General features: G+C 33.2%; 1 long non-coding RNA gene across 1 annotated transcript in view; it reads left to right on the top strand.

Moving 5' to 3' along the window:
- Window positions 1-25,994, top strand: part of LOC105304074 — a 57,607-nt gene that overhangs the window by 28,852 nt on the left and 2,761 nt on the right. Inside the window, exon 2 of the long non-coding RNA XR_896965.1 lies at window positions 13,612-13,700. This is a non-coding gene — a long non-coding RNA (uncharacterized LOC105304074). The remainder of the gene's footprint in view (window positions 1-13,611; window positions 13,701-25,994) is intronic.

The raw sequence follows: 25,994 nt of genomic DNA, 5'->3' as shown, positions 1-25,994 counted from the left end.
TTACACAGAATTATTGGTAGAAGACACCATATCGTCTGACTTTAAATCACACACACAATACACACACAAAGAGAAAAAGAAAGGAGATCGAGACAGAAGCTAACAAGGCTTAGGAGGCAGTAATAAGGAAATATTCAATACGGTTACTGGTTTCAGGTAGTAAATTTCAGTAAAGGTTATATTCTAGTATGAAAAACTAAAATAATTAGTTTTATTTGTCTTAACTACAAAAAATATAAACAAAGGCTAAATTTTTAATAATTTTTTAAAGTTTATGTCTTATGGTTCTTTAAAAAATTTATTTATTGAATATCTTTTTATCCACATATCATTGTTGGTCATATAAATATGACCAAGACATAGACACTACTCTCAAAGGACTCTTTGTGTTATTTTAAACTATGGCCGCAAATTCTTTGACATTCTTCCCACCTAAAGGTGGGATCCGTGTCCCCTCCCCATGAATCTGAGTGGGCTTGTGACTACTTCAACTAATAACGGTGATGGTATATGACTTCTTATTCATGTAAGGCCATGCTGAGCTGATATGTAAGAAGTCCAACAATTACTATGAGGCCACCATGCTAGGGAGAAAACATGCCTACTCCACATGTAGGCACTGGCACTTCTGTTGACAGTCCCAGCTAAACCTAATCTTCCCACCAGTCCCACTAAGGTGCCAGAATGTGAGTAATCTTTAACTCTCATACCAATCCATTTACCAGCTTAATACCACTAGATGACTCTGTCAATGCCCCATAAAATAGAAAAACCACCTGTCCAAGCCCTGTCCAAATTCCTGATCCATAACAATCATGAGACATAACAAGATGGTGGTTGTTTTAAACTACAAAGTATTTATATAGCAATAAATAATAAGAACAAGACTATAATAAATAAATTTTAAGGAATTGAGAAATAATAGAAGGCATTATCCCAATCTCTAAGAGCTTACAGTTCATTTGGATTAAGGAATAAGAATAATTCCTGAAGCAATTAGAGATTTAAAAAACCCAGGAAAGTCAAGAAAGTCTTAGGAAAATGTCAAATTGAAATGGATCTTGGAGAGGTAACATAACTTAGTGAGGGGGCAATTCAGAAGAGAACAATGTGATATTTAGTGAGCATTAAAACTTGAAGTTGTAATCACAAGCTCTAAATTACCTATTCTGAATGTCTCAGAAAGTAGAAGTAATGGCAACTACCATTTATTTAGTGCTTATTATGAGCCAAGAACTCTACAAAGTGCTTTATATATTATTTCATTTATCTTTTAATGAACTTTCAAAATATACATTATTATATTGGTACCTGGGGAGGAACAGAACAGTTTGCTCAAGGTAACACAGGTAGTGGGTGGCAGGACCTCAGCTCTGACTCTGAAGTCCATGATTTTAACTCTTGTTCTACACTGCTTCTCTGAAATCGCCTTTTCCCAAAGTGAGAAATATAACTATATTATACTATAGTTTAAATAAAACATTATTCATACTAACAAAATTCAAAAAAAATATTTTCTAGAGCTTTAATAAGTAAATCAAAACATCTTGAATCGACAGTATAAATCTGGTGATTAAAATTATTTTATCAATATTTTTGAAAAGCCATATAAAATGTTATATTTAATAAAAATTTACAAAATCTCCAAATTTTCAATATTATCTTTTTCTCAATAACCTCTCCATAGCTTAAAAAAAAAAAAAAAAGGCAACCCTTTTGTTCTAATTGAGATATACCAACAATACTAAAAGGTCCCTTTGGGGGATTTTCTTCTTAAGTAATAAGAAAATACCTCTGTTATGTAGCTGAATGCAAGATTGGTTATTTCATTGAAGGTATTTTAACCCCTATAAACTATTAAAACAAACTGAAATATGATGAAGGTACTCAAGCTTTAACACACTAATATAAATGAATAATCAAAATCATATTCTTAGCTTTAACTAAAAGAAAACACATGTGAAAAGGTGCAAAGATCTGCAAAAAGATAGGGTTTAGTGGTCATCTGGTATAGAAGGGATATCAGTAGATTGAGCAGCGTTGTTCTCTGTGATTTAAATTGTCATTAAAAACAGACTCAATCTTGAAGTGATAATCACAAGCTTTAAATCACCTACTTTGAATGTCTTAGAAAATAGAAACCTCTTCTCTCAGGAGAAAAAAGTAAAGGAATACAATGTGCCCACCAAAGAAGGCAGCTCTGTGTGGGCAACAGAGGAGGTTCCTGCCTTCTTTCTACAGTGTATTAAAGTGTATGGCATTGCTAGTGAGAAAACTTCTGTGATTAGAAAGAACACTTTATCCAGAAATGAAGAGAGTTTACCACATAGCCAGCACAGGAGTGTTTCAAAAGTAGTTTATAACACATACACATACAATGCTAATCGTCTGTTCTTCATTAAATGATTGAATTAAGAGTATTTGAAAATAAATTAAATGTCTTTCTAAAGAAGTAAAATGGTTATAGTTGTGCTATTATTTGAAAACCTGTGTATTATAAACCTTTTCCTGTCATTAATTATTCTATTATATGGAAATACGAAAGTTTACTAATTTAATATTCTATAGTTGAACATCAGATTATTTTCTTGTCTTTCTTCAGGACAAAAAACTTACTTGAACATTAATCTTGGTGAACATTTATAATAATTTCCTTAAAATACAGTTTTATAAATTAAGTTACTAGGTCAAAGAATATACATGTTTTCAGTCATTTTTTCATATGGCCAATTTGCCCTAGAGGAAAGTCATCCCTAGGAGAGTGTTTCTTTCCCTTACTGAGTATAACAATTTAAGTTTTTTCATTAAAAAATGTGTGCATTTGTTAAACTTCTTTATTCCATTTGTTTTCTTTTAATTTTCTAAATGCATTTTTTCTGATGTATTATTTTTTTTAACTATTAGTTATATTAATATGTTCCTTAAAGGTTCTCACTTTGTTGTTATGATGTCAGCTAATCTGTAATTTCTTCTAAATTTTTATGGTTTAACTTAAAAGCATGTTTTTAATTTACCTACAATTAATTTGAAAAATAGTGTAGGAACAAAAACTGTCTTTCTACTTTTTAAAAAAAGTATATTAAAAATTATACACCCAAATGCAATTTTTCTTTAAAATCATTATCTTAGAAAGCTAATCACATATTCTAATGATACTCAGAATATACTGTAACTTTTATCTAAAATTGTCTTCAATGCCTGTAGAAACTTATAAAGCCACCTAAACACACCATTCTGTGATTTATAAGCATGCTTTGATTTTGATGAGAACTGGAACGTCTCAGCTTGATCACTTATCTCATTCAGCAGCCTTGGCTTTGATTGGCTTTTTGCTCTCTCTAAAAATAAAATCTGCCCTCAATTGATGAAGATTCACTATCCCTAGGATATTTCAAAGGATTATACCAAAAGTACCAAAAAATTACTAAAAGAGGACTTCCAAAAATACTTTGAGCAGTAGAATAAAAATCTGTCTTCCTAAAGGGACTAATTTGAAAATGACAGCACTGATTTTGTTGTATTCTTTCTTGTTCGGTTGTTTAAATTTTGGTTTTATTATTTGATAATTGTACTCTCATATTTTCCCTAAGAATCAGCTTACTAAGTGACCAATTTTATCTGATTTCAAAATGTTCATGTACTTGTGGGAAAAACCATTTATATCAAAGCAAGAATGTGTGCGCGCGCGCGTGTGTGTGCGCGCGCGCGCGCGAGCGCATGTGTGTGTGTGTGTGCGTGCATTTTAATCAGACTAATTCTAGGTCATATAGTATCTCACAGATAGAGCTAGAGTTATCAACATTAGTATTAAACAGGTATTCTTCTAGCAGATTTGGTAATGAGAAGCATGACAAAGAACACAAATAATACATTATGCTAATTAATAAAAATATATGTTTTAATAACACTTTTTTTGGGGAGGAGATAGAAACTCCATTTCCAGATATACCAAAGAAAGCATAGGGATATACTTTAGGAAATCAAAAAGGGAAAGAAATTTTATTTAGAGGTGGCAAACTAGTGGGCCTAAATTCTTTCTATGCATTTAATTTTCTTTTTCCTTAATGTACATGCCATTGGGTCATTCTTATACCCTGAAGCTACCACAGATTCTTCCCACTCCTGGGCCCTAAGATACCTGCTTTTGCAATTCCCAAATTGGAGTATTTCAATAACATTAGGCACTAATTAAACAAGTAAAACTCTATACACTTGAAAGTTCTGCTTATTCTTTTGAGAAAGGACTGTGACTGGAAAAGAAGAGGAGTAAGAGATTGATCCTTCAGGCATCAAAGAAAGAGTAAGCACATGATTTATTGATCCTTTACCTTTGGAATCCACTAACCTTGTGACCTGTTATATCTTAATTCTTACCTGGAAGTTCAAGAAGCTCTCAAGCTTCAGGGGTCAATTTTTCTTTGGTCTGAGGAGTTTAAGGAACACCAGGCCAAAAATGAGAGCCTTGTGGCCATTTACCCTTCACTTCACAGTCCCAGGTTCATTCTGTACCTTGAGGGGTCTTTTGTACAGGTGGGTAGATATTATAATTACCTGTCTAAATTCAAGCTCTGTCCATCTTTTCCCTTACCCCAACAGTCACTTCATAGTCACAGCGGAGGACTAATTGTGCCTACACAGGTGGTACTGTCAGCTACTGAAAGAATAAGCAAGGAAAGGGCCTATTCAGGCCCAAGAACAGGCTCAGGGTCATTTGAGCAGAGTCCAGAAGGTTGGGCATAGATGAGTATGTCTCCTTAGCATAGTGTCCTCTTTGCTCCATTGGAAGTAGCATGGCTGGAGGAGGAAACCTCAAAAATTTACTAAAGCACAGAGCACAGCTTTGCCTGGGACTCTGCTCTTAAAGATTATGTCTCTACTTGCTTCTGCTGATGACTTGGATTTCTGCCTGATGTCTGCTCCAGGCTCATTGACCATCTTACTAATTCAGAGAGCTGGAATCTCCAATTAGCTTCTTTTGGACATAATCATGAAGCTGACTGCTGGTCTTAACCTACATCATAGCCTGCCTCTGGTTCATTCAGTCATCTGACTACCTACTATCCTCTAGTAGTCTTGCCTTCCAGCCCCACTGTATGACTTGATCTAGAATCAAGTGAAACTTCTGTGGATAAGAGATCCCAACAAATACACTTGTTCTCAGCAGGATGGCTCCAGGCTGGCAGAGGAGTCAGAAAATTGTAGCAACCAAGCACTGGGGAACAGGTTTCTGAACCCATTCTCCTTAAGTGATTAAGAGGTCATTTCAAGCAGAGGGCTCTTATCCCTTTTGAGCATAGGTACAATTATCCTAAAAGGAGTCAAACAGATTTACCTTTAATGTGGGCCTTGCTTCTCAGAACCATTCTTGCCTTTCTTCTCACTGATACCTGAAATTGCTTTAACAAGGATTCAGTCTTTCATTCCATAATTAAAGACAAAAGGCTCAAAATACACAGGCCTGACTATGGTTAGGCATTTACAGAAACTCATTCACACTCAAGTGTCATCAGTCAATCAATCAGTTAACATCTATAAATGGCAGATATTAATTTTTTTTCTTTTTTGATGTGTGTGTATGTGGGTGGGTGAGGGATAGTAGAAAGAAACTTAAAAAATCAGTGCTTCTTCATATGTGGATGGAATTACCATGCAGAGGGGAAAAGAGGAACATAAATGGAAGGCTAGCAACGTAGAAGACAACTATGAAAACTTCATGGATTTATTCACCTTCTCATTGCCAGATGGCATGTGAAATTCAGTTCCAATTCTATTCCACTCTTAGGACATAGCATTCAAGGAACATAATCTACAAATGATTAACCAGTGATATGATTATGTTTGAAGAACAAAAGATCATACTGCAATTTTTGTAGAGAAAAGACAATATACATCTTCAATTTAAATTTTGAAACCTGAATGCACAGATGTGAAGCAGTGTTCCATGCTGTGTGGAGTCTGAGTGTAATTGAAGCGTGGAATTTGGCCTGTGGCTACCATGACTGGGTATCTTGTAGCTGCTCTTTGAATAGATACCTTCATACATCTTTATCTGTTCTTATTTTTACCTTAAGTCTTAGGGCAGAGAAATTTCATAGTAATAAAATAATAGTAGCTAATATTTTTTGAACAATAGCCCTAAGAACAAGTTTGAAGATCGAGGGGTAGAAAGTTTATTAACTTCCAAAAGTCAACAGAGACAGAGCCTGATAGCACTAGGATTCTAAACTAGACAGTTTGATCCCATGAATGCTCATGAAAACCCTTGTTGTCCTGTGCTAAGTATAATAGTAAGAGCCACACTTTATAGTTTCTTCTGTATATTTTTGTGTTCATGTCACTGTTTGCCTCAAGACTTTGGATTGGAAGGAGTGTTTTGCAACAGTAAATGAGACCAGATAAACATCATAATTACCTCTGTTTTAACTGTTTCCAGCATAAAATATTTTCAGCTGATATAACCGTTCAATAAGTGGCATAAAAATAAGTGGTACAAAGTCATTCTCTAAGATGGCAAGCAGTAAATTAATATGGCAAGAAACAGAAAATGGCTTGTCCTCAGAAAACCAGCAGGGACACATGCTCAAAGTGCCTACTTTGGAACATGCAAACAAATTTGATGTCAATCTGCCTTTCGGAATTTTTCTGCTTAAAGAATTTTGTTCTTTCTGAAGTAACCAAGCTAGAAGGCTCTGATTAAAGTAGGCTAGACTCATAATAGAATGTTTGAGAAAAGTAACAGTTTTGCCATAAGATGTCTAGGTCCTAAGAAGCTAACACCAGAGTTATGGTAGGGATTAGAGGATTATTGAAATAGATAGTAATTAATGCATCAATTCATTTATTAATTGCACAAACATTTATTATCAATAAGAGATAATGTATTAAGGTACCATGGTTTGTTCTGTGGAAGACACAAATATTTGCCATATAAACGCTTAAGTATTTTGGTTTGAATGAATAGAAACCAGCTGAAGCTAACACTGAGTCAAGGGGAGATTTATTATAAGGAGATTGGAATTCTAAGAAAGGGAATATACAAGACCTCAGGAAAGGATGCTCCAAGAAGTCATGGAACTTATCTCTTTATCACTATGACCATGACTACCAACCCAGTATTTGGCATATAGATTTGGCACATACTTGATTAACAGTTGCAGAATAAATTAAAGGTAGAAGGCACTTGATTAACAGTTGCAGAATAAATTAAGGGGTAAACCAAGAACACAAACGTCTGTAGCAGGAAACCCAGAAAGTGGTCAATTTCCCATGTCTCATTTTTTTTTGCCTTTGCATTCCTGTTCTCTCTGATCACTTGACAGAGAATATGGCAGCTCTACCATCCTGGAGTCTAGATATTACAATGCAGTTATACTTCTTAACTGCGTGTGATTCTAACTGGCTCAAAGTGGTTTCTTGGTCATAAAAGCTGGCTTAGTCCTCATGGCCAGGAGTGAGATTCTATGGAAAAACATGGTTGCTGGGAGCACACGTAGAGAGAGGAATTCTGAAGATGATTTTATTGCAGACTTGACAAATGACTCAAGGAGTGTTTATTCCAAGCTAAAAATGTATACCACAGTAATAGGGCCTTTAGGTATGTATATAAATATATATAAACACACATTGTTTTTAGTGTTCTACATTTGAGCCATCTTACTCTATTTATTCTCCCTGAAAACATAATACATATACTCATGTTTTCAAATAACCTCTCACAATTTGAGGATTCTCAAACCTATAATTTCAGCATAGAATTCTCTCCTAAACTCTGGATCTACAAATTCAACTTTTTACTTAATTTCCCATGCATGTTCTTAGACTCAGTTTTGTATATTCGAAAATCAAATCACCTTCCCTCCAAACTTTCACCTAATCCAGGATTCTTTAACATGAAAAAATGAATATATTTTTCAAATACACAAAGAATGTGGTCAGTGTTTGCAAATCATTCTTATTAGAGGCAAAAATATGATGATTCAAAGAGGATAGCTTGGACTTGGAAACAGAAAATTAAAATCTGAAAACTGCCAGCAATATCACACATTAATAAAATGTGTGCCCACACAGTCTAAAAACAATATGTAATCTGGGAATTCAAATCAATTTATTTGGCTATTGGAGTGAATACTAGGGTGACTATATATCCCAGTTTTCCTGAGGCAGTTCCAATTTATTCCTGTTGGCACAGCATCCTGCCTAATTTGTATTTGTTTTTAATGTTTATTTTTATAAAATATTATCAATAGTTAAAATAGTCTTGGATGGATTCAGTATAATTACACCTTTTCCTCTAGCTTCTGCCATGGGCTTATCCCATAATGTGTGAGATGTATGTACAGTGGACAGAGTTCTCACTCTATTACTAGTGATAGTAACTAATGATAACCTATTTCTGATTTCCTAGCTTTTTCCAGCCAATGTGGCTAGACTACTATTTCATCCAAGGGCAGCTAAATCCATGTGGTATCCATGTGATAATGGGAGAAGTATTCTACTCTAATGCCCCTAGTGATATTGGGTGTACTAATCATTTGTGCCAGGGTCTATACAATGGTCTGTGAGATGCACAAAGTCTTCTATCAGAGAGGTTGAAAGGAAACATGGGAAATTATGTCATGTTTACAGGAAACATAAACATATGTTTACAGGCCATAAGGGATGAACAGCCCTGCCATGGAAAACATAGAGAGTAATTTAATACTCTTTTGCTAAATGATTTTGGTATTTAATACATGGTAAAAATCTATAATTATTCAATTGTTTTATTTTTTGGTAATACTTCCAAATTTTGCAATATACTCTCACTTAAGCAAAAAATTACATTGAAAAAACAAAAGTGCATGTTTGTTGAACAAGCTACTACTGGTTTTCATATTTCAAGATATTTTAATGTTGACAGTATAACTTGCACAAAAGGTTTGTTGACATTTATCATCTACCATCATCAAGGGACATAGCTACATATAAATAGAAGATGATAAATTTGCTAAAGCAGCATAACTATATACTATAAAATGTAAGAAATATCTTTTGAAGGCTGGGTTTAAAGTAAACTATTTAACACTTACAGATGTAGACTGTGTTTATGTATTACTCTTTCAAGTATGAGTTTTTATTTAGATTAGGTGACTGCTCATCTCAATTAATTTCACTTATTTTGATTCTAAGAGGTTTTTTGCATATAAAAAATGAAGTGATAGCTATGATGTTTGACCCATTAGTAGAAGAAAAACTCCATAAACTATTAAATGATGTCAATTTTACTCCAGTATCATCAGATATTTCAAATAGAAAATTAATTCCAAAAGTGGTTCAATTTCTTTTTTTATCCAATTTGCAGAATCCAAGTAAAGCTTTTGAAGGTTCATTTTGTCATAGAAGAAATATATTATCAAAAACGTAATTGTAATTTCTATTAAAAGGGCAACATTGAAGATAAAATTATTTGGTCTTGCAGTGTCATAAGAAAATAAACTTTGGAGTAGTGTAACATCATACTAAAACCATTGTTCTTAACAAACTAAGAAACTTATGGAGCAGAAATATAAATAGAATTGGTATGTAGCCATGGTACACATATAATTCATGCTATGTCCAAACAAGCTGATATATCTAATCATCAAAATAGAAGTGGTAGTTTTTTAGAAATAATTTTATTTTTAAAATTTATTTTTGAATAGAGCTGTTATATAGTTCCACCAATAAAATAAAAATAATTTATTAGTTGATGCAAAATAATTTTAAAATTCTATAATTTTCATTATTTTTAGCATCCTCTTTTACTCTCAAATCTGTCCTTGTTTAGATGATCAGATATATGATTATGCTACCTATTTAAATAAAAGACATTGCTGCCCACCCATTGAACCAACACATAAACCTGGAAGTCATTTGACCCTTCTCACTTAAACATCTAGTCGCTAAGTAATCACAATTTGAATTAAGTTTCCACTTCTTTTTCACTACCTGAGTTCAATGCTTTAGCATTTCTCACCAAAATTGCTTTAAAAGATTCCTGCCTGGTCTTCCATTCCCAATCTTTCATCCTTTCAATCCATCCTCCATACTGCTGTCAAAGTGATAGTTACATATAATCCTTTGAAAGTTATCAGTTTCCTACAGAATGAAGTTCAAGCCTTTTGTCATAGAAGATCTATTTTGCCTTCATACCTCATTTCTTGGCTGCTCCTTCCTTGCATCCTTCACTCTGGCTATATCTGTACATCAAATATACTATTTTCTTTCAGGAAAAGAGACAGATGAAATTCGTTCAGCCTCTTAAATATTTTTCCCCTTTTTTCTCTGCTTGGTTCTCTTAGCACAAAGTGTATTCCTTTACTATAGCACTTAATATACTCTACAACAATTGTGGATTTGCTGTCTTCCTCTCTAAACTGTGAGTTTCATTAGAACTCATTAGAACTTACAAGTTTCATTTGTGTTTTCTTCAAAATTTCTAGAAATAAAATAGTCCCTTACACATCAGAGACATGCAATAAAAGTGTATTGAATACAAGATAGAAAATGAGGGCCATAATGAGACACCCATAAAGTGTTACATGAGAGAGAGCAAGGGGATAAGTTACATCTAGCCAGACAGAAAGATGAAAAAAATTTAGACAGAATTTGAGTTTTTAATTGATCTTGTGGCATGTGTAGGATTTGGGAATGCAAGGATGGGGAAAAAGAAATCCCAGGCAAAAATACAACATAAAAATATAGAAGGTATCTTGTAAACAGTACAAATTTAAGTGTGGGTAGGAAAATTATAACATGAAATTGAGTCGTGAGAAATATTTGGAAGGTCCAGATCTAGATTCCTCAATGGCAATCAGTCTAAAATTAAGACTTTATTCTCCTAATAATGGGAAATATTCTGGGTATTTGAAGGGGGTCCTGCATCTACCGGTAACCTGAAAACTACATGTGAATTAGCTTCATAGAAGGAAAAGAACCCAAAGGGACTACTTAGGAATTCATCACATAGGCTATGTGAGTGATAAGCCATGTCATCCTGGAGACAACCTATACAGATGCATGAGAGCTAATTGCTAAGTTTTCAGGATTTTAGTTTTTACATACAATCATTATTAAAAATTAAATTATGTACACTTACAATTAAATAATTTATGTTAAAATAAAGGTAATACTCAAAACTACTTACCTTATGCTTATTTATCTATTATCTATGCATTTGAGATTACTTGTATCTGTATGGCATAAATAACATGAAATGATATCCTATTGAACATCTCTTTCCAACTCAGTGTGTAGCAATATCATGATGGTGGCTTGAAATTGGTCATGACGGGAATATTTACACTATATCGATTGGCAAATGCTGCAATCATGACTTGATTTATTGTTTTGTTGATTATCTAGATTTAAGAAAGTAGTGGAGAAAATTATAATGAAGATAAAACTTAAAAGTGTATCATGTTTTTAGTCATTCTATTTGTGAATAGAATGAAAATTCATGGAATATTCTTCTAATAAAAATTATTATCCAGAAATTGTTAATGTCATTATTGAATAAGTGAAGTTCCAACATATGTCTTTATTTTTTCAGAAGGTTTATATCAGAATTGCATTTGTTCATCAACTGCAACCATAGGTTGGTTGGCTATGGGTACAAAATTTGGCAAAAATTTACAAAAACATTCTGTGAGAATCAATTGGATGTATGGAATTTACAATAAAGAACATAACACATTTTATTATAATTTTAAGTTGGGTGCTACATATCCTTTGTAAATTGTAATAAGCATGTGTGTGTATGTGTACACATATATACATACACATTTTTCTTGGTAGAAATGACATATTATACAGTGCTGGCAATATGACCTTAGCACTAGAAATAGAGAGGAAGGAATACTTTCAAAAAATATTTTGAGATGATGCTACAGTGAATACTAATTGAATGTAAGGGGCTGAGTAGTGATTCAGAGATGTGAAAAGTTTTGAGGCTGTTGACATTTTGTATTTTGGGGAAATATGAGGCACAAATAGAAAAGATTTATGAAAAATAAGAATATAGTTTTTGACTGCTGCATAGATTGGGGAGTCATCTTCACTGAGGTGTCCTCAAAGTCACTGTAAAAACTATAAAGGAGAGTAAACAGCCTCAAAAGATATTTGAGAGGAAAACTAATCTTAGGGGAAGGAGAAAAGGAAAACGTAGTAAAAGAATCAGAGAAATAGGAAGAGAACCAGGAGACAATGGGATCAAAGAAACCTGGTAAAGAGAAAACGTCAAATAGGACTTTGTCAGCAGAGAACGAAAATTTGCAATTGAACTCTTTGAGTGTTTTGTTTGAGACTAACAAACTAGAGAGAAAAGAATAATGTTTAGATTGGCATAGGTCACCACAGGTCACAGTAAAAGATAGAATATATGATGTAAATGTTATAAAAGAAACAGGAACACACAGGTTTATCTTCCTGAATATCTGTAGGTTTGGTCAGAACTACCAATTCCCAATCAAATTTTAGAGGTTTATATTTAAATGTCTTAAAGAATCAAGAATGTAGGCTGTAGATTCTGAGAATGAAAGAGTCCTTGAAAGAATTTGCATGCCAAATACCTCAAAATCAAGTCCAGGAATGATTATAGTAGTTGACAACCTCTGGCATTAGGGAATCTCAATTATTCACATGATAACAAAATCCAGAAGTTAATCCAAGTGCTTACAAGGTGAAAGGCATCTAGACTGCATACCTAACACAGGCAAATACTCTTACTGAAATGTAAACTTTATTTGATAAGTGCTATGACAAAAAGTGCATTTGGAAGGAAAATGGACAGTAGGCTCTGTCAGCTTTCTTATTATTTAGGGAGAACAGCAAGAATCAACACCACAGCATTATCAACAGGTTGACTCTTGCTTTTGATTTCCCTTTAGACACAACTAAAAAAAAAAAAAAAAAAAAAATGACAAGGCAAAGTTAAATCTGAAAATCTGCTATGTTCAACAATTACTCATAGAAAAACGGAATTTTCTAGAGACCAGAAAGCTGGGCCAAGGTATAATTTGGGAACTTGTGTTTCATGTACTCTGGAGATATTAACTTGATAATCTACTCTGAAGAGATTTTTCTCTGCAAAATTGGAGATCTCTAGATTGATTTATACTTTATTAATATGTTTACTAATATTATTATTTTATGCTTTTTCTCAAATTTATTAAGGTCGATTGATATAAAAACTAATATATTTAATGTATTTCTTTGGCCAAACTTGAGATGGAATTACTATAAGAGTATGTACACACTGCATATTAGAATATTTTTTAATTCATAAAAATATTTCTCCATGTGAGTTCAAAGGCAAAGAAAGTGTTATCCAAGGGAGTGGGGAAAAATCAGATATTATTGTGTATCTGATTTCTAAATAAGGTTATATTCTGAGGGTCTGTGTGGACATGAATTTTAGGGAGATACTATTTAATCCACAATAGCTTATAACTGGGTTCATATATTTAAGAAAATATTAAAGTAATTCTAAAAATTACAGATATGAGTTTTCGAAGTAATAAAGATTATATTCTGGTTTATTTTGTATCACATTCTCACTTATTGTTTCATTTACTCTAATTTCTTTTTTTCCAGTTGTTCCTGTTTTGGATGGCTATGGCTTACCTATGAGAAAGGTTAAGCTCTCGCCTGTAGTTGATAATTATGGGAATGCAAGGTGACAGGTAAGCTGACTCACTCTTTCTAAGTATTTGACCCTCAAAAGTAGCCAGACACTTAAAAATAAAATCTGTTTCCTAACTGAGTGGTTATATTAATATCAGACAAACTGTATCTCAAAACAAGAAGTATTGCCAGAAATAAATAGGGCATTTCACAATGATAAAAGGATCAATGAATCAGAAAGACTTATCTTAACATACATGCAACAGAGAATATATAGTCAAATCCACAAAGTTGGCCATTTTTAAATATTCCACTTTAAGTAATTGAAAGAACACATAGACAAAAATATCAGTAAGAATATAGGAAATTTGAACAGCACTATCAACACTCTTGGCCTAAATAGTATTTATAGAACACTCCATTCAATACTGCAGAGCATCCACTTTTTTCAACTATATGTAGGATGTTTGCCAAGGTAGACAATAGAATAGACCAAAAAAATCTCAGCAAATAAAAAACAGAAGGAAATCTTACGGAACATGTTCTCTAACCACAAAAAGAAGTACATTAAAAATCAATGATGTATTTTAAAATCTCCAAATATTTTAAAATGAAAAAAGAGATATGCTTTACGGTCTCAACTCTTAAAATAATCTCAGTCAACCAACTTATTTAACTCTACGAATCCCAGCTGAGTAAAGAAAAATTTCCACTGAATTGGTCAAGAAAATTAATACTAAATAATACTTTTGAAATTTATGGGTAATCAGCCTCTTTAAAGTTGTCTTATATATTGTAATTAATTTTACATACTGCCATTGGTTGGCTACATCAATAAAGGTATTTTCAGCAATATAAATAATTCTTTCAGCTATCCTAAGATTGTACAGCATTGGTAGTATAGTGCTGAGCATAGCTGTCTAGATGCTCCTAGATTATACAGATACCCTACATCACTTTTCATGGTCCCATCTTTTAAAACTTCTAAGATTTCAAATTCTTTTTAAAAATTTTATTATTAGTTTCACATATACAGTACATTGATTAGACATTTATATACTTTATGAAATAATCCTATCACCCATCTGGCTCTACACACAGCCATTACAATACTACTGACTACATTCCTTATGTCAGACTCCCTATTTCTGTGACCATCTTTTACCTATGAATCTGTGCCTCTTTAACTCTTCACCCCTTTCTCCCAGGCCTCCAAACTCCTCCCCTATGGCTGGCACCAGAATGTCTTCTGTATCTGTGAGTCTGTTTTTGTTTAGAATTCATTTCCTTAGATTCCATATATAAGTAAAATCATATTTCTCTGTCTGACTTATTTCACTCAGCATAATAACCTCTAGGTCCATCCATGTCGTTGCAAAGGTAGAATTTCATTTTTTGTATTGCTGAGTAATATTCCATTGTATATATGAACCATAACTTCTTTATCCAATCATCCGTTGGTGGATATTTAGATTGTTTCCATATCTTGGCTATTGTGAATAGTGCTGCCATGATCACGGGGATGCATACATCTTTACAGATTAGTGTTTTGGTTTTCTTTGGATAAATACCCAGAAGTACAATCGCTGGGTCAAAAGGCAGTTCCCTTTTTAATTTTTTGAGGACCCACCAGACTATTTTCCATAGTGGCTGTACCATTTGCAATCCCACCAACAGTTTATGAGGGTTCCCTTTTCTTCATATCCTTGCCAACACTTGTTTTTTTTTATGTTGATGATAGCCATTCTGACAGGTGATATCTCATTGTGGTTTTAATTTGCATTTCTCTGATGATTAGTGATCTTGAGTATCTTCTCATATGTCTATTGGCCATCTGTATTTCCCCCTGCAGCAGGAGAGAAACTTGCCAAGTCTTGGAAATGAAAAATAAACGCTTTTCCTATATATGTTGGTGCCATTGTTTATTGACTATTTACTCAGCTCCAATGTAATTAGGGTCATTAGCAAAGCAGAACCAGCTCAGATCCTGTCAATACTTGACCTTTAAAATGGTCGAGTACCTTCTGTACTGGATGCCAAACCAGCTAACCCCTATAGGGTATCACAGCTGTTGTTGCAATGCAAGTAGAAGCAGAGGTGCCATTTCTTGTTGAAAACTTTTCTTGGGAAAAAATTTTCTGCTGTAGACATAGTGTTTCAAAAATCAGACAAAATATATTTCATGGAAAATCTATTTTGAGATCGACATTCATTTGAAAAGCTAAAACTAGCATCCGGATAAAAAAAGGAAAGGATGAAACATCAAACTGAAAATATCTTTCTATATTGTGACATTTCCTCAAATGTAAATGAGACTACCTTTAAGGCTGTCACAAGCAAAGAAATCTAACTGGGGTCTTGATGACTGAAGGGATGTTAAAGAATCTCTCATCAGCGGACCATAAAGAATAAAGCAAAAGCTATCAGCAATGTGCAGATGTTATCAGGATGTGACTTCAGCACAACCCCACATCCCGATGGAGAGACAAAACTGCAGATGTTTAATATATTACAAGAACTAACTGCAAATTCTGTTTTGCTTCTCCTACTTTATAATGTTTATTTTTTTTAAAAGACATGAATTGCACTTTTGAAGAACTCCTTCCAACCTTAATTACTTCATAAGTCTAAATGCTTACTATTAGGATGCAGAGTTCTGGGTAGAATGGCAGATCAAATACTACCTGGGTGTGGGACAGTGTGAAAGATGCAGGGAGGGATATGTTTAAGCATTTATATCAGGTGGTGGGAAGAGAGTTTTCATTGCTGTATGATAATGGTACCCTAAGTGTGAGATAGAGACTTGTGCACTGATTTGACAACAAACACATCAAATTTACTTTAAATCTGCTCCAGTACTGGCAAAGTAAAAGCATTTATGGAGACTCAAATTGGTTAAACAAAGTAGAAGACATTTGGAGATGTGAAGCAAATAGTTCTGCCCAGATGATTTTTTTAAGTTAAAAATGATAGCGTAATGATCTAATAGATTATTTAGTTTCAAAAAGAATTATTTGCCTTGATGAGAATTCTTTTGTGTGTGTGTGGGGAGCAGGGAAGGGAGCTGCTAGGTTTAATATTTGTGTTATCAAAATTGGTTGTAAAGTCATAAATTATTATAAAGTCATATATGATTGTAAAGTCATAAACCTGTATTTCTTTCATCTTGATTAGTTTAAATGTGGTTATTTTACAAAAAAAGTTTTGTTTACCAAATAAAAGCACCCCATCTACTCTGTAAGGTTGTTGTTTTCATCTCAACTCTAAGTGGGTGTCAGCAGTTGAGGTAGAGTAGATCAGTGGGCTGGTGCCCTTTTCTGCCCAGCACAGGTCTCTCCTGTCCTCCTCCTCTCTGCTCTCCATCCACAGTTTCTCTTCTCTCCCTCAGGGAACCAGCAGGACTTTGCTCTTCAGGGCCTTCATGTGAAATAAGCCTACATCATCTGACTCACATGAACTGAAAATAATGAGAAAAGGAGAAAAAAATAATTTTTTTTGAATAAACGGATTACCAATTTGAAATTAAAAATATAAGCCACACTAATTATTGGGGTGGGGTTATACTTCAGAAAAAATGTAATATACATTTAAAATAGTAAATTTTAGGAAGCATGTCAAAGAATTACATTCTACCTTTAGTGCAAATGATTAAGTTTGGTGTTTATAAAGCTGGAGAATCAGAGACAGATATCACCTGGAATTAGGACTGGCTTACCATGTATTCTGAAAATAATTTCTTTAAGATTCAGGAGAGAATAAGGCCAAAATATGGGGTTAAAACATTGCACTTGATTCCAAAGGGAGGGAACAAGAGAGAAGCAAAACAAAAGGATAGCTATGTTTTCTCTTAGAAGGCTCGAGTAAGCAAAGTAATTCTAATCTGATGATTAGAAACAAACCAAACCAAAGACAAAGCAATTTCTGGTTTTAAACCAAAGACAAAGCAACCCCTGGGTTGCATTTACCTATTTGTGTCCACATGAACTCAGTGTAGTAGAAAGTGAACACATTTCATCTTTAAAGATTGGTTTGACTGGGCTCATGTCCTCTTCATGTTTCTACTCCTAGTGCCCAGAGCAGTGCAAGAGACATCGACCTTACCAATAATGTTGGTTTAATTGAATCATTGAACAAGAGCAAAGAACCCTATTCTGAATATTAGATGAAATAAAAGATTCAAATATTTGAAGACTTCAACACCCTTTGTCCAAAGGACTATCTAAACTTATAAGAAAATTTCATGTAATTTTTATGCCAGGATAGGCAACTACAGAGGGAATGAAAGAAATTCTTTAGTGGAAGGTGATTCCACCCTTTGCTAAGATGTGACTGACCGATAAACTCAAAATATTTTGAGGAGATGCTATCTGCCAAAGGGATTACCACAACACATGTAGGATCAAAGAAAATTCCACATTTTACCCTGGTGATTAGCTATAATTAAATAAAGTAAGTCTTTTTAAACTTCATTAGTAGCAAGACGTTTGCTACAGCAGAGTGGGCACAAATCATCCATTCTTAATTAAAAGATAATCCACAGGACGGCCATAATCTTTTTCTAAAAATACACCATTTCCCCCTGAAAGATTTTCTCATCAAATAAGGATAAATAACAGTTTCTATGAGTTTAAGCCATGAAGGAATGGATGCTCCTCCCGTTTGCTTCAGTGAGTGCTGAATGTGGCTGATAACATCACTTTGGCATGCTATTATCTAAAATGGTAGAATACCTCACTTCAGCAAAGTCTGACATAAATCTTTGAAAACAAAGACATTGCATATGTATGAGTTGAAATAGATATGACAGTGTTGGCACATTAATATTCCTGTCACTAGGGGGTTTCAAACTTTTAAGGAGAGGATGGGAATGAATTCAGACTGTAACTGGTAAAAAAGGGTGACATACAGTAGGACAATTAGGCATTACCTACCACAATAAAATATGTACAGGGAAAGGGTTCCCTGCTTTCTGCCTTTGGTAAAAAATGACTGTAGGATTATCTCTTGGGAATGCCAAGAATAATTAATTTGGCTTAGAGATTTGCATGGTTGTTCTAAGCATACTAATAAGAATGTTCCGTGAAGACCAGTTCCAATCAATGGAAGAGAGAACTGTTTTTTCTTGTGTAGCCACTGTGGTGGTTCATGTGTAACAGATGTTTCCATTTATTCCACAACAATCCTCATTAAAAGTAACTGTGAGGCTCATTAATTGAATAGTTTTCCACATAGTTGGATCTGCGCAGAAAATAGTCTTATTATTGTATGTTTTACGATTATTTCTCTTCATGTTTTTGATGGCTAATATGAAAAGCTTTACCATACCTTTTACCTTAACTTATCAGGAAGAAGTAAATGAATGAAAAATAAACTTATTTTTACTCCACCTTACATTGTATGGACTTACTATGTGTAGAGAAACCTCTACCTAGAAATGCCAACCGTTTTTAGAAAAGCTTTATATATTATCAAAATCTAGAAAATTACCACTTACTAGGGAAAATGACATAACAGTTGCATCAGATTTTATTCCGTATGGGAGTAGGCAAGAGTTATTCAACACTAGGTCTTAATGAAAAATTGTCACTAAGATACAGTTCTGGTGTTTGAAGCTGATGTTAAATTTTTTTTTTTTTTTTTTTTTTTTTTAAGCATACGTGTTGACATGGTGAGTAGAAATGAAGGGCTGCTTTGAGGTTTTTACTAAAAACATTTTGGACATGTTGCTGTAGTCCTGGGGGGCTTGGTCTGGGCCCAGCAGCAGTTTACCCAGATGCAGAAAAGACTTCAAAACCTCTCCTTTGACAAAGAGACATGAAATAATATCTGACAAAGGCATTGCAAACAAACATGATGGCAAATCAGCAATTATACAGGCTGCAAAGGAGAGCACATCTCACTTCCAAATGTCTTTTTTTCTTCTTCTTCAAATTTTACTAATAACATCTCGTAGAGGTGCTTAGGTCAGTATTTTTAAAAACAATTTAATATATGACTGTGCTTTGAATTTAGTTTAACTCCTTTATTACACTAATTCTATTTGTCATTTCATGCATGTGTCAGCATTGTTTTTGAATGGCAAAAAAAGGTTGAGAATAAACCAAGCACAAAGAAAGATTCTTGCAGCTCACAATATGTAACTGTTTTAGAAAGGAAAAAATATTCCATGAAGATAAGTTATATGACATTTGCCAAATATTGCTATCTCTTAAATGGAGTTATATGTAAAAGAAAAATACTTACAATAAATTAAATAATATTGATGAGAAAATGGCAGCGAATTTGGCCAGATCCATGTTGCACTGATAATCTTCTTTAAATGTATTATTCTTGATTTTGGAAAATAAGTAAAAGAGGGACTTTTCAAAAGGAATTACAAAGTTAAGTTTAAATGTGAAAATATTTACCTTGATTTTTTTTTATCAAATTCTATTAAATACCATGAAAAATTTACATGTACAGAATGAATGTTGATCCCATCTTATAAATAAATCATCGTTAAAAGCCTATATGCCTAATAAACTGAAGCCCAAGTTTCAACCAGCATCAATATGAAGGAAAACAACAACAATAACAATATAATAAATCAGATGGAACACATAATTCACAAATAACCATAGCATAAACTTCCTCAAAATCTTTGCCTTTTTATTTCATAATCATAGATATGTTACTGATCAAAGATATACTATATCTCATATAAAATGTTCATCATATAAAATTATTGATATGAACTGTAAATAAAAAAAAAGCTACTTAGGTCTTTACAATGTTATCTTTTATGTTGATTTATTGCAGAAAAATAATGAATTGCGGCTTCTTCTTCTTCCCCTGACATATTTGGGATATTTTACATGACTTTGAAATGGCTTAAATGTTTTAACACCCACTATAGGATGTTTTGAAGAGGGGAAGAAAAACATGCATTTATCTTGTGAGTGGTTGTTTCTTACCATCTCATTCAGTATTTAGGAATACCGAAGGTATATAATTTAAAGAGAAAGGAAAAGCAAACTTAGTTAAATGTGTTATAATGCAAGAATATATTTTAAAGGCTATATTAAAAAATGCTTGATAATTAGCAATCAAACCATTTACCACATGATCTATAGTATGAAGGCAGTGCAAGATCTCTGAGTTCTGTGATAACTACACGTGCTAATCAAGTTACCTATAAAGTGGCTTTAGGTAAGGACAATCCTAAATTTATGTCTATAAACACCAGTTACTATTTTAAAAACCATTAGATGTAGTATTTTCTCAACCATATTAACATAAAGAAATTTATACCATCACAATTTCTTTCTTAAGATAATCTTTTGTTCTATCACACTATGTGGGTGAAACTTATTGTGATACTTATGTTTTCTGACGAGTTAGAATTTCAGCATATCACTGATAAAACAATCATATTCCTTTGTTTATTATCTATAATGCACCTTGCAGAATAGTGTTTTATTAAAACATTTCAGACATAAAATTTATTTGATTTCAAAGATATAATATACCGTATCTTGTTTATTCAAATTAAACATTTGTCTGACATTTTAGTACATCATACACATTTTTTGTTTGAATTGAACAAAAACGGTCATGATTTTGATTGTATGTAGTGTTGAAACATTTATTATAAGAATCACTTCATATGAAATTCGGAAAACAATATCTACAAACAAAGGCAAATTTGGTATTGCTAATGAAGACTATACCCTAAGTCAGTGGTACCATTTAATCCTACATGCTATGGCATTTCATTATCTAGCAAAACAAGTCTTCTGTTTTTTGCTACCATTTTATATAAAATAAAAAGACCAACTTCTTTTCTTATCCTTTCATTGCTTACTCCCAGAAAAAAAAAATACAGATATGTTTTATAAAACATGTTGTTATATTAAGATGTATGTCTGCTTTCCTTCAGAAGACAGATTAGAGTGCTTCAACTGCCATTAAAGTTGTCGCTCTTTGTAACAAAATGTAATGCTGCATATATAAAAATGCAAAGTGTAATGTAGAGTCAAATGTCTCTCAGCACAAGAGTTGTTCGTTTTAGCACCCATTTTGTTGGTATTTATCAACTTACTAATTATAGGCAAATTGCTTCCAACACGAAAACTGTGATGATTAGCAGTTTTTTCTGCTAACTCTAGTCTACTGTAGTTCCGGTAAAGAATGTCAATAATCCAGATTCCTTTCTTTTTCTTGGCTTAGAATATGTAAAAATAAATTCATCAGGCTAGCATTTCTCTACTTTTAGGAAACATGGTTTGAAAAGATGGGGGTGGAAAGAAAAAAAAGGGATAGATTAAATATATCAACTCAAGAAGGTCTACTTGCTACCTCCTATCAATTGAACAATCTTGAACACTCACCAGTGATTGGTCTATCACAAAATGGAATTATGTAATGCCAGCTTAATTAACGAAATAACTGTATTTGAGCATTTGTACAGGAAATGTATCAGTTGTCAAAACTCAGCATAAAATTTCTATATTAAAAGGAGAAAGAAGAGTCTTAAGAGTTCTTTCACCTATCATCATTAATACCCTCCAAATGGCTGGATATACTGTTTAAATTTCTCATATAACTATTAAGCAGAGTTACATGATATCGCTTGGTCAAACATAAAAAAGTTTGTAACCTTCAGCCCTCCATTACAATCCTTTAAAATGAGCTCAAACGAAAATGGGAGTAACATGCCAATCCAGAAAATGTTTTCATAACATGCAATATAATAAAAGGTTGAATTTTCTATCACCATTACTAATTTCACCCATTTGTTTCTCATTACAATAAGTAAACAAGATTAAATGGAAAATCTTACAGTTCACAGAGTACATTACACAGCAGAAATGTCTGTAGCAAATACTGACTTAGTGTCTTAACCAACTTATGTGCCACTAAGTGACCATTTCTCCCTGCTATGAAGTTTTCACAATTTTAAAGTTATATTGACAGGTTCCAGTCAACAATGATGTCTGCAATGGCCTTCTTTCTCCAATACATTGCTTTTAGTCTAATTGCTTATTTGCAGTCTCAGCAAGCAGAGAGAATTTTATCCTCTTTGCCTTGTCTCTGAATACTAACTAGCTGGCCCAGCCGAAGCACTCTAAAGAGAGAAACTGCATGAGAGACACACTGCATTTGACACAGTCAAGAGGTAAAAGAAAGAGCAAAACAAAGGTCTATTCAGGACTGAATCCTCTGATATTCTTCCCCATCCCCCAATCCCTTTAAAAATAAAGCGTATGGGGGGAAACCCATAAATCTATGCCTGAATGCCTGAGGTTGTCAGAATAAAGGACAATGAATGACAGGTGACTGTCAGTATAATTTTCAGTCTCCAAGTTATCACTTTTTGGCATTGTTGAACAAAAAAAAGTGTATACATAACAAGGAAATATGTCATAAATTCTCTATGAATACACAGACAAGTTCAATATAGGAGAAGCAACTAAATATTTCCATATGGGCACATAGGTTTCCTTTCAGTTCCATATTTTTTACTGGAAAATGTCTTCAAATTATTAAGTGTTTTTCTAGTGATAACAATGCTAAATAACTTTGGGTAAACTGCTGAAGGGTTATGAACCTGCTTTACCTTTACTTCCTTTTAAAAAACATATTTAAAGAATAGGAGATCTGACTTGATAAATAAAACTCCTTGCATATGTTGCTAAAATTTTTAAAAAGGAGTAAGAGCCAACTGATGGGAGTTTTTCTGTTTGATTTTTAAAAGGCTCCTCTCAAGCTATTTTCCCGCAAGATCTTTTTACACTTTCATCTTCACAGACTGCCTTAATCCTCCTGTCTTTGTTGTTCCAATGTCTGATCAGTTTGTTTTAAAGTTGCATCTACCCCATATTTGCTAGAACTGAAACTTGACTTCAGGCATTTGCAGTTATAAATCCCTACAAACGTGCAGGCTTTCCAGAAAAAGGTGGAAAGTGTTAAAGCAAGAAAGGTTTTGATGATTATTTAAATAATGTATATTAAGTTGTCTGTTGCATGAACTACAGGTACAGAGAGATAACAAACGTGAAGCAATTTGTAATTAAAATTAGTCTGGCCTCTTAGATTACTAGCATGCTCCAGTCTGCTGACCATCTGTAGTGGAAGGACAAAGACTCTATTCTCAGTTCCACTGGGCTGGGGAAAGGACATAACTGCCCAGAGCCCCGTTTCTAGGCCTTGCTATTAGTGGGCATAAAGATGGTTCGTAGTAGCCAACTTTCTCATGCCAGGCAATAAGCAGAAGGAGTATAGAGACAGTGATCTGTGTCATTCTAAGCACTCTCAGGGCACCATTAAGATGAAGCTCAACTGCTGTTACCACCCCGGCAGGCGTTACTACACATTCTAAATCTTTTGAGAGAAATGAAGAAAGAAAGGAAAGAGCACAGTGAAATAAAACAAGAAAAACAGGAGGAAGTTAATCTCCTGGTTATACCCTTTTCTCTCTTGCCTGCTATAAAGAACGAAAATAATCTTAAAAGGATGAACATGAAAGAATGCTATGTATTTCACTATTAAATATGGACAATAATTTGTTTTAAAGTTTGGAAATTGAAAGTATTTAGCAGTAAATAGTCATACAGACTTCAGCTTAGTCTTCAAGAAATTAATTTGTAGAATATTTAACAAACTGATGACATGAAAATTTTTCTTGATTGCGTATGAAATATAACTTTACACAAATAAGGGAACAAGATTGCTGAATTCTGTTTTTATTTTTCACTTACAGGGGCTGTAACTTAAACTGCAGCATTTGAGTATTTATTTTGTGAGCCTAAGCAAAAATGATTACATTCGATACCTGAAATATTTTCATACAGAGTCCTTATTTGTAGTAGTTGTATTTCTACTACTTTTTTTATAATGGTCCTCATGAGAAAACTCCTATGGAAAACAATAAGTTTAAAAATCTTGTTATAATTGATAATGACAAGTTTATAGCTATTAAATTTGAAAGTCACAGATAAAATTGTGTTAATATTCAGGGTTAGTCTAATATTGCTTTTGGCTATTAGAAAATACATAGGTATGAAAGTTATATAGGACAGTTATATGAGACAAAGATTTAATTCGAGAGGAAATAAGAGGCCAACTTTCAACTTATAACAAACAAAATGAAATGTGTGCATATTTAAAAAAAAACAGTTTCTATTTTTGGGGGGGAGGAGGAGGGCTCAAATAATCCAAAATTAAAGATTCTACTTAGTAGTTGCATGAAAAAGTTTTTAAAGTTAATAGAATAATTATTATTTTAAACAAAAGATTTATTTGTGGATTGTGTGTGAGTGTATATGTGTCTGTGTCAGTGTGTGTGTGTGTGTGTGTGTATGTGTGTCAGTATGTTCGTGTGTATAATGATAGTGAGGAATTAGAATTATATTGTGAATAATAACTTCTTCATACTGGAGCCTTTTTAAAATGAAGATATTTAATTCTTTATTTCATTTATATTTAACAAGATACCCACTATATAGTTGAGAAATTCCAATTGTTTTTAAAAATAATGACCTATGAGTCAGTCATATCTTGACAATTCCTAGTGAGAGTTCAAGAAAAAACTCAGGGTCTTAAAAATACAAAAATTTATGTTGATCATTATCATCATAAAGTAACAGAAAAGTTCATGTATTTTATGAATAAGACGATTATTTCCTGAGCTATTTATTTCTATGAGGATTTTTAATTTTTTCCCTAAGAACAAAATGGTCAAGAGAAGGGATAAAATTCCCAGCCAACAGTCATTCTTAAATAGTAGGAGATAAATGCTTTCCTTTTGAAATCTATTTGGCCAAAATACATTGGTAACTGTACACAGATCCTCTAGGTTATAATGATGCAATGTCAGGGCTGAATAAATGATTACTGTGAGCCAGGTAGTCAAGGAGGCAGCATGGCAGAGTGGAGTATACACTCTAGACTGAAGGAAGGAAGGTTTATGATAGCTCTGGAAGAGGAGAAAGAATCTTGCTGGAAAAGAAATAAAATAAGCAAAGACGCAGATGTGAGGGTAAATTTAGATGGAAAATGTCCAAATCTTAACTTTCCCTTTGCATAGATAGTTAGATAAATACATACATAATACTTTCATACATGATAGATAGATAGATGGATAGATTCTGACTGGAGAATCTCAAGTTGGGAAGTAAAATTCTGTGAGATAACATTTTAGGAAAGTTTATTACTTTTTACTTGTTTCATTTAAAATTTATAAGGAAGTTTTATCTTAATAATATAACAAATACCAAAAAATAGAGAAAGAGGGATTTGAAAAGCTGGCAATGTAAACTTTATTTTACCACTCTTCAGACTGAGAATGGACTTTAGATTAGACATTCATGCAA

The sequence above is a fragment of the Pteropus vampyrus genome, unplaced genomic scaffold, assembly GCF_000151845.1.
Source record: "Pteropus vampyrus isolate Shadow unplaced genomic scaffold, Pvam_2.0 Scaffold11, whole genome shotgun sequence".
NCBI lineage: Eukaryota > Metazoa > Chordata > Mammalia > Chiroptera > Pteropodidae > Pteropus > Pteropus vampyrus.
This window is presented reverse-complemented; position numbering and strand designations above follow the sequence as displayed.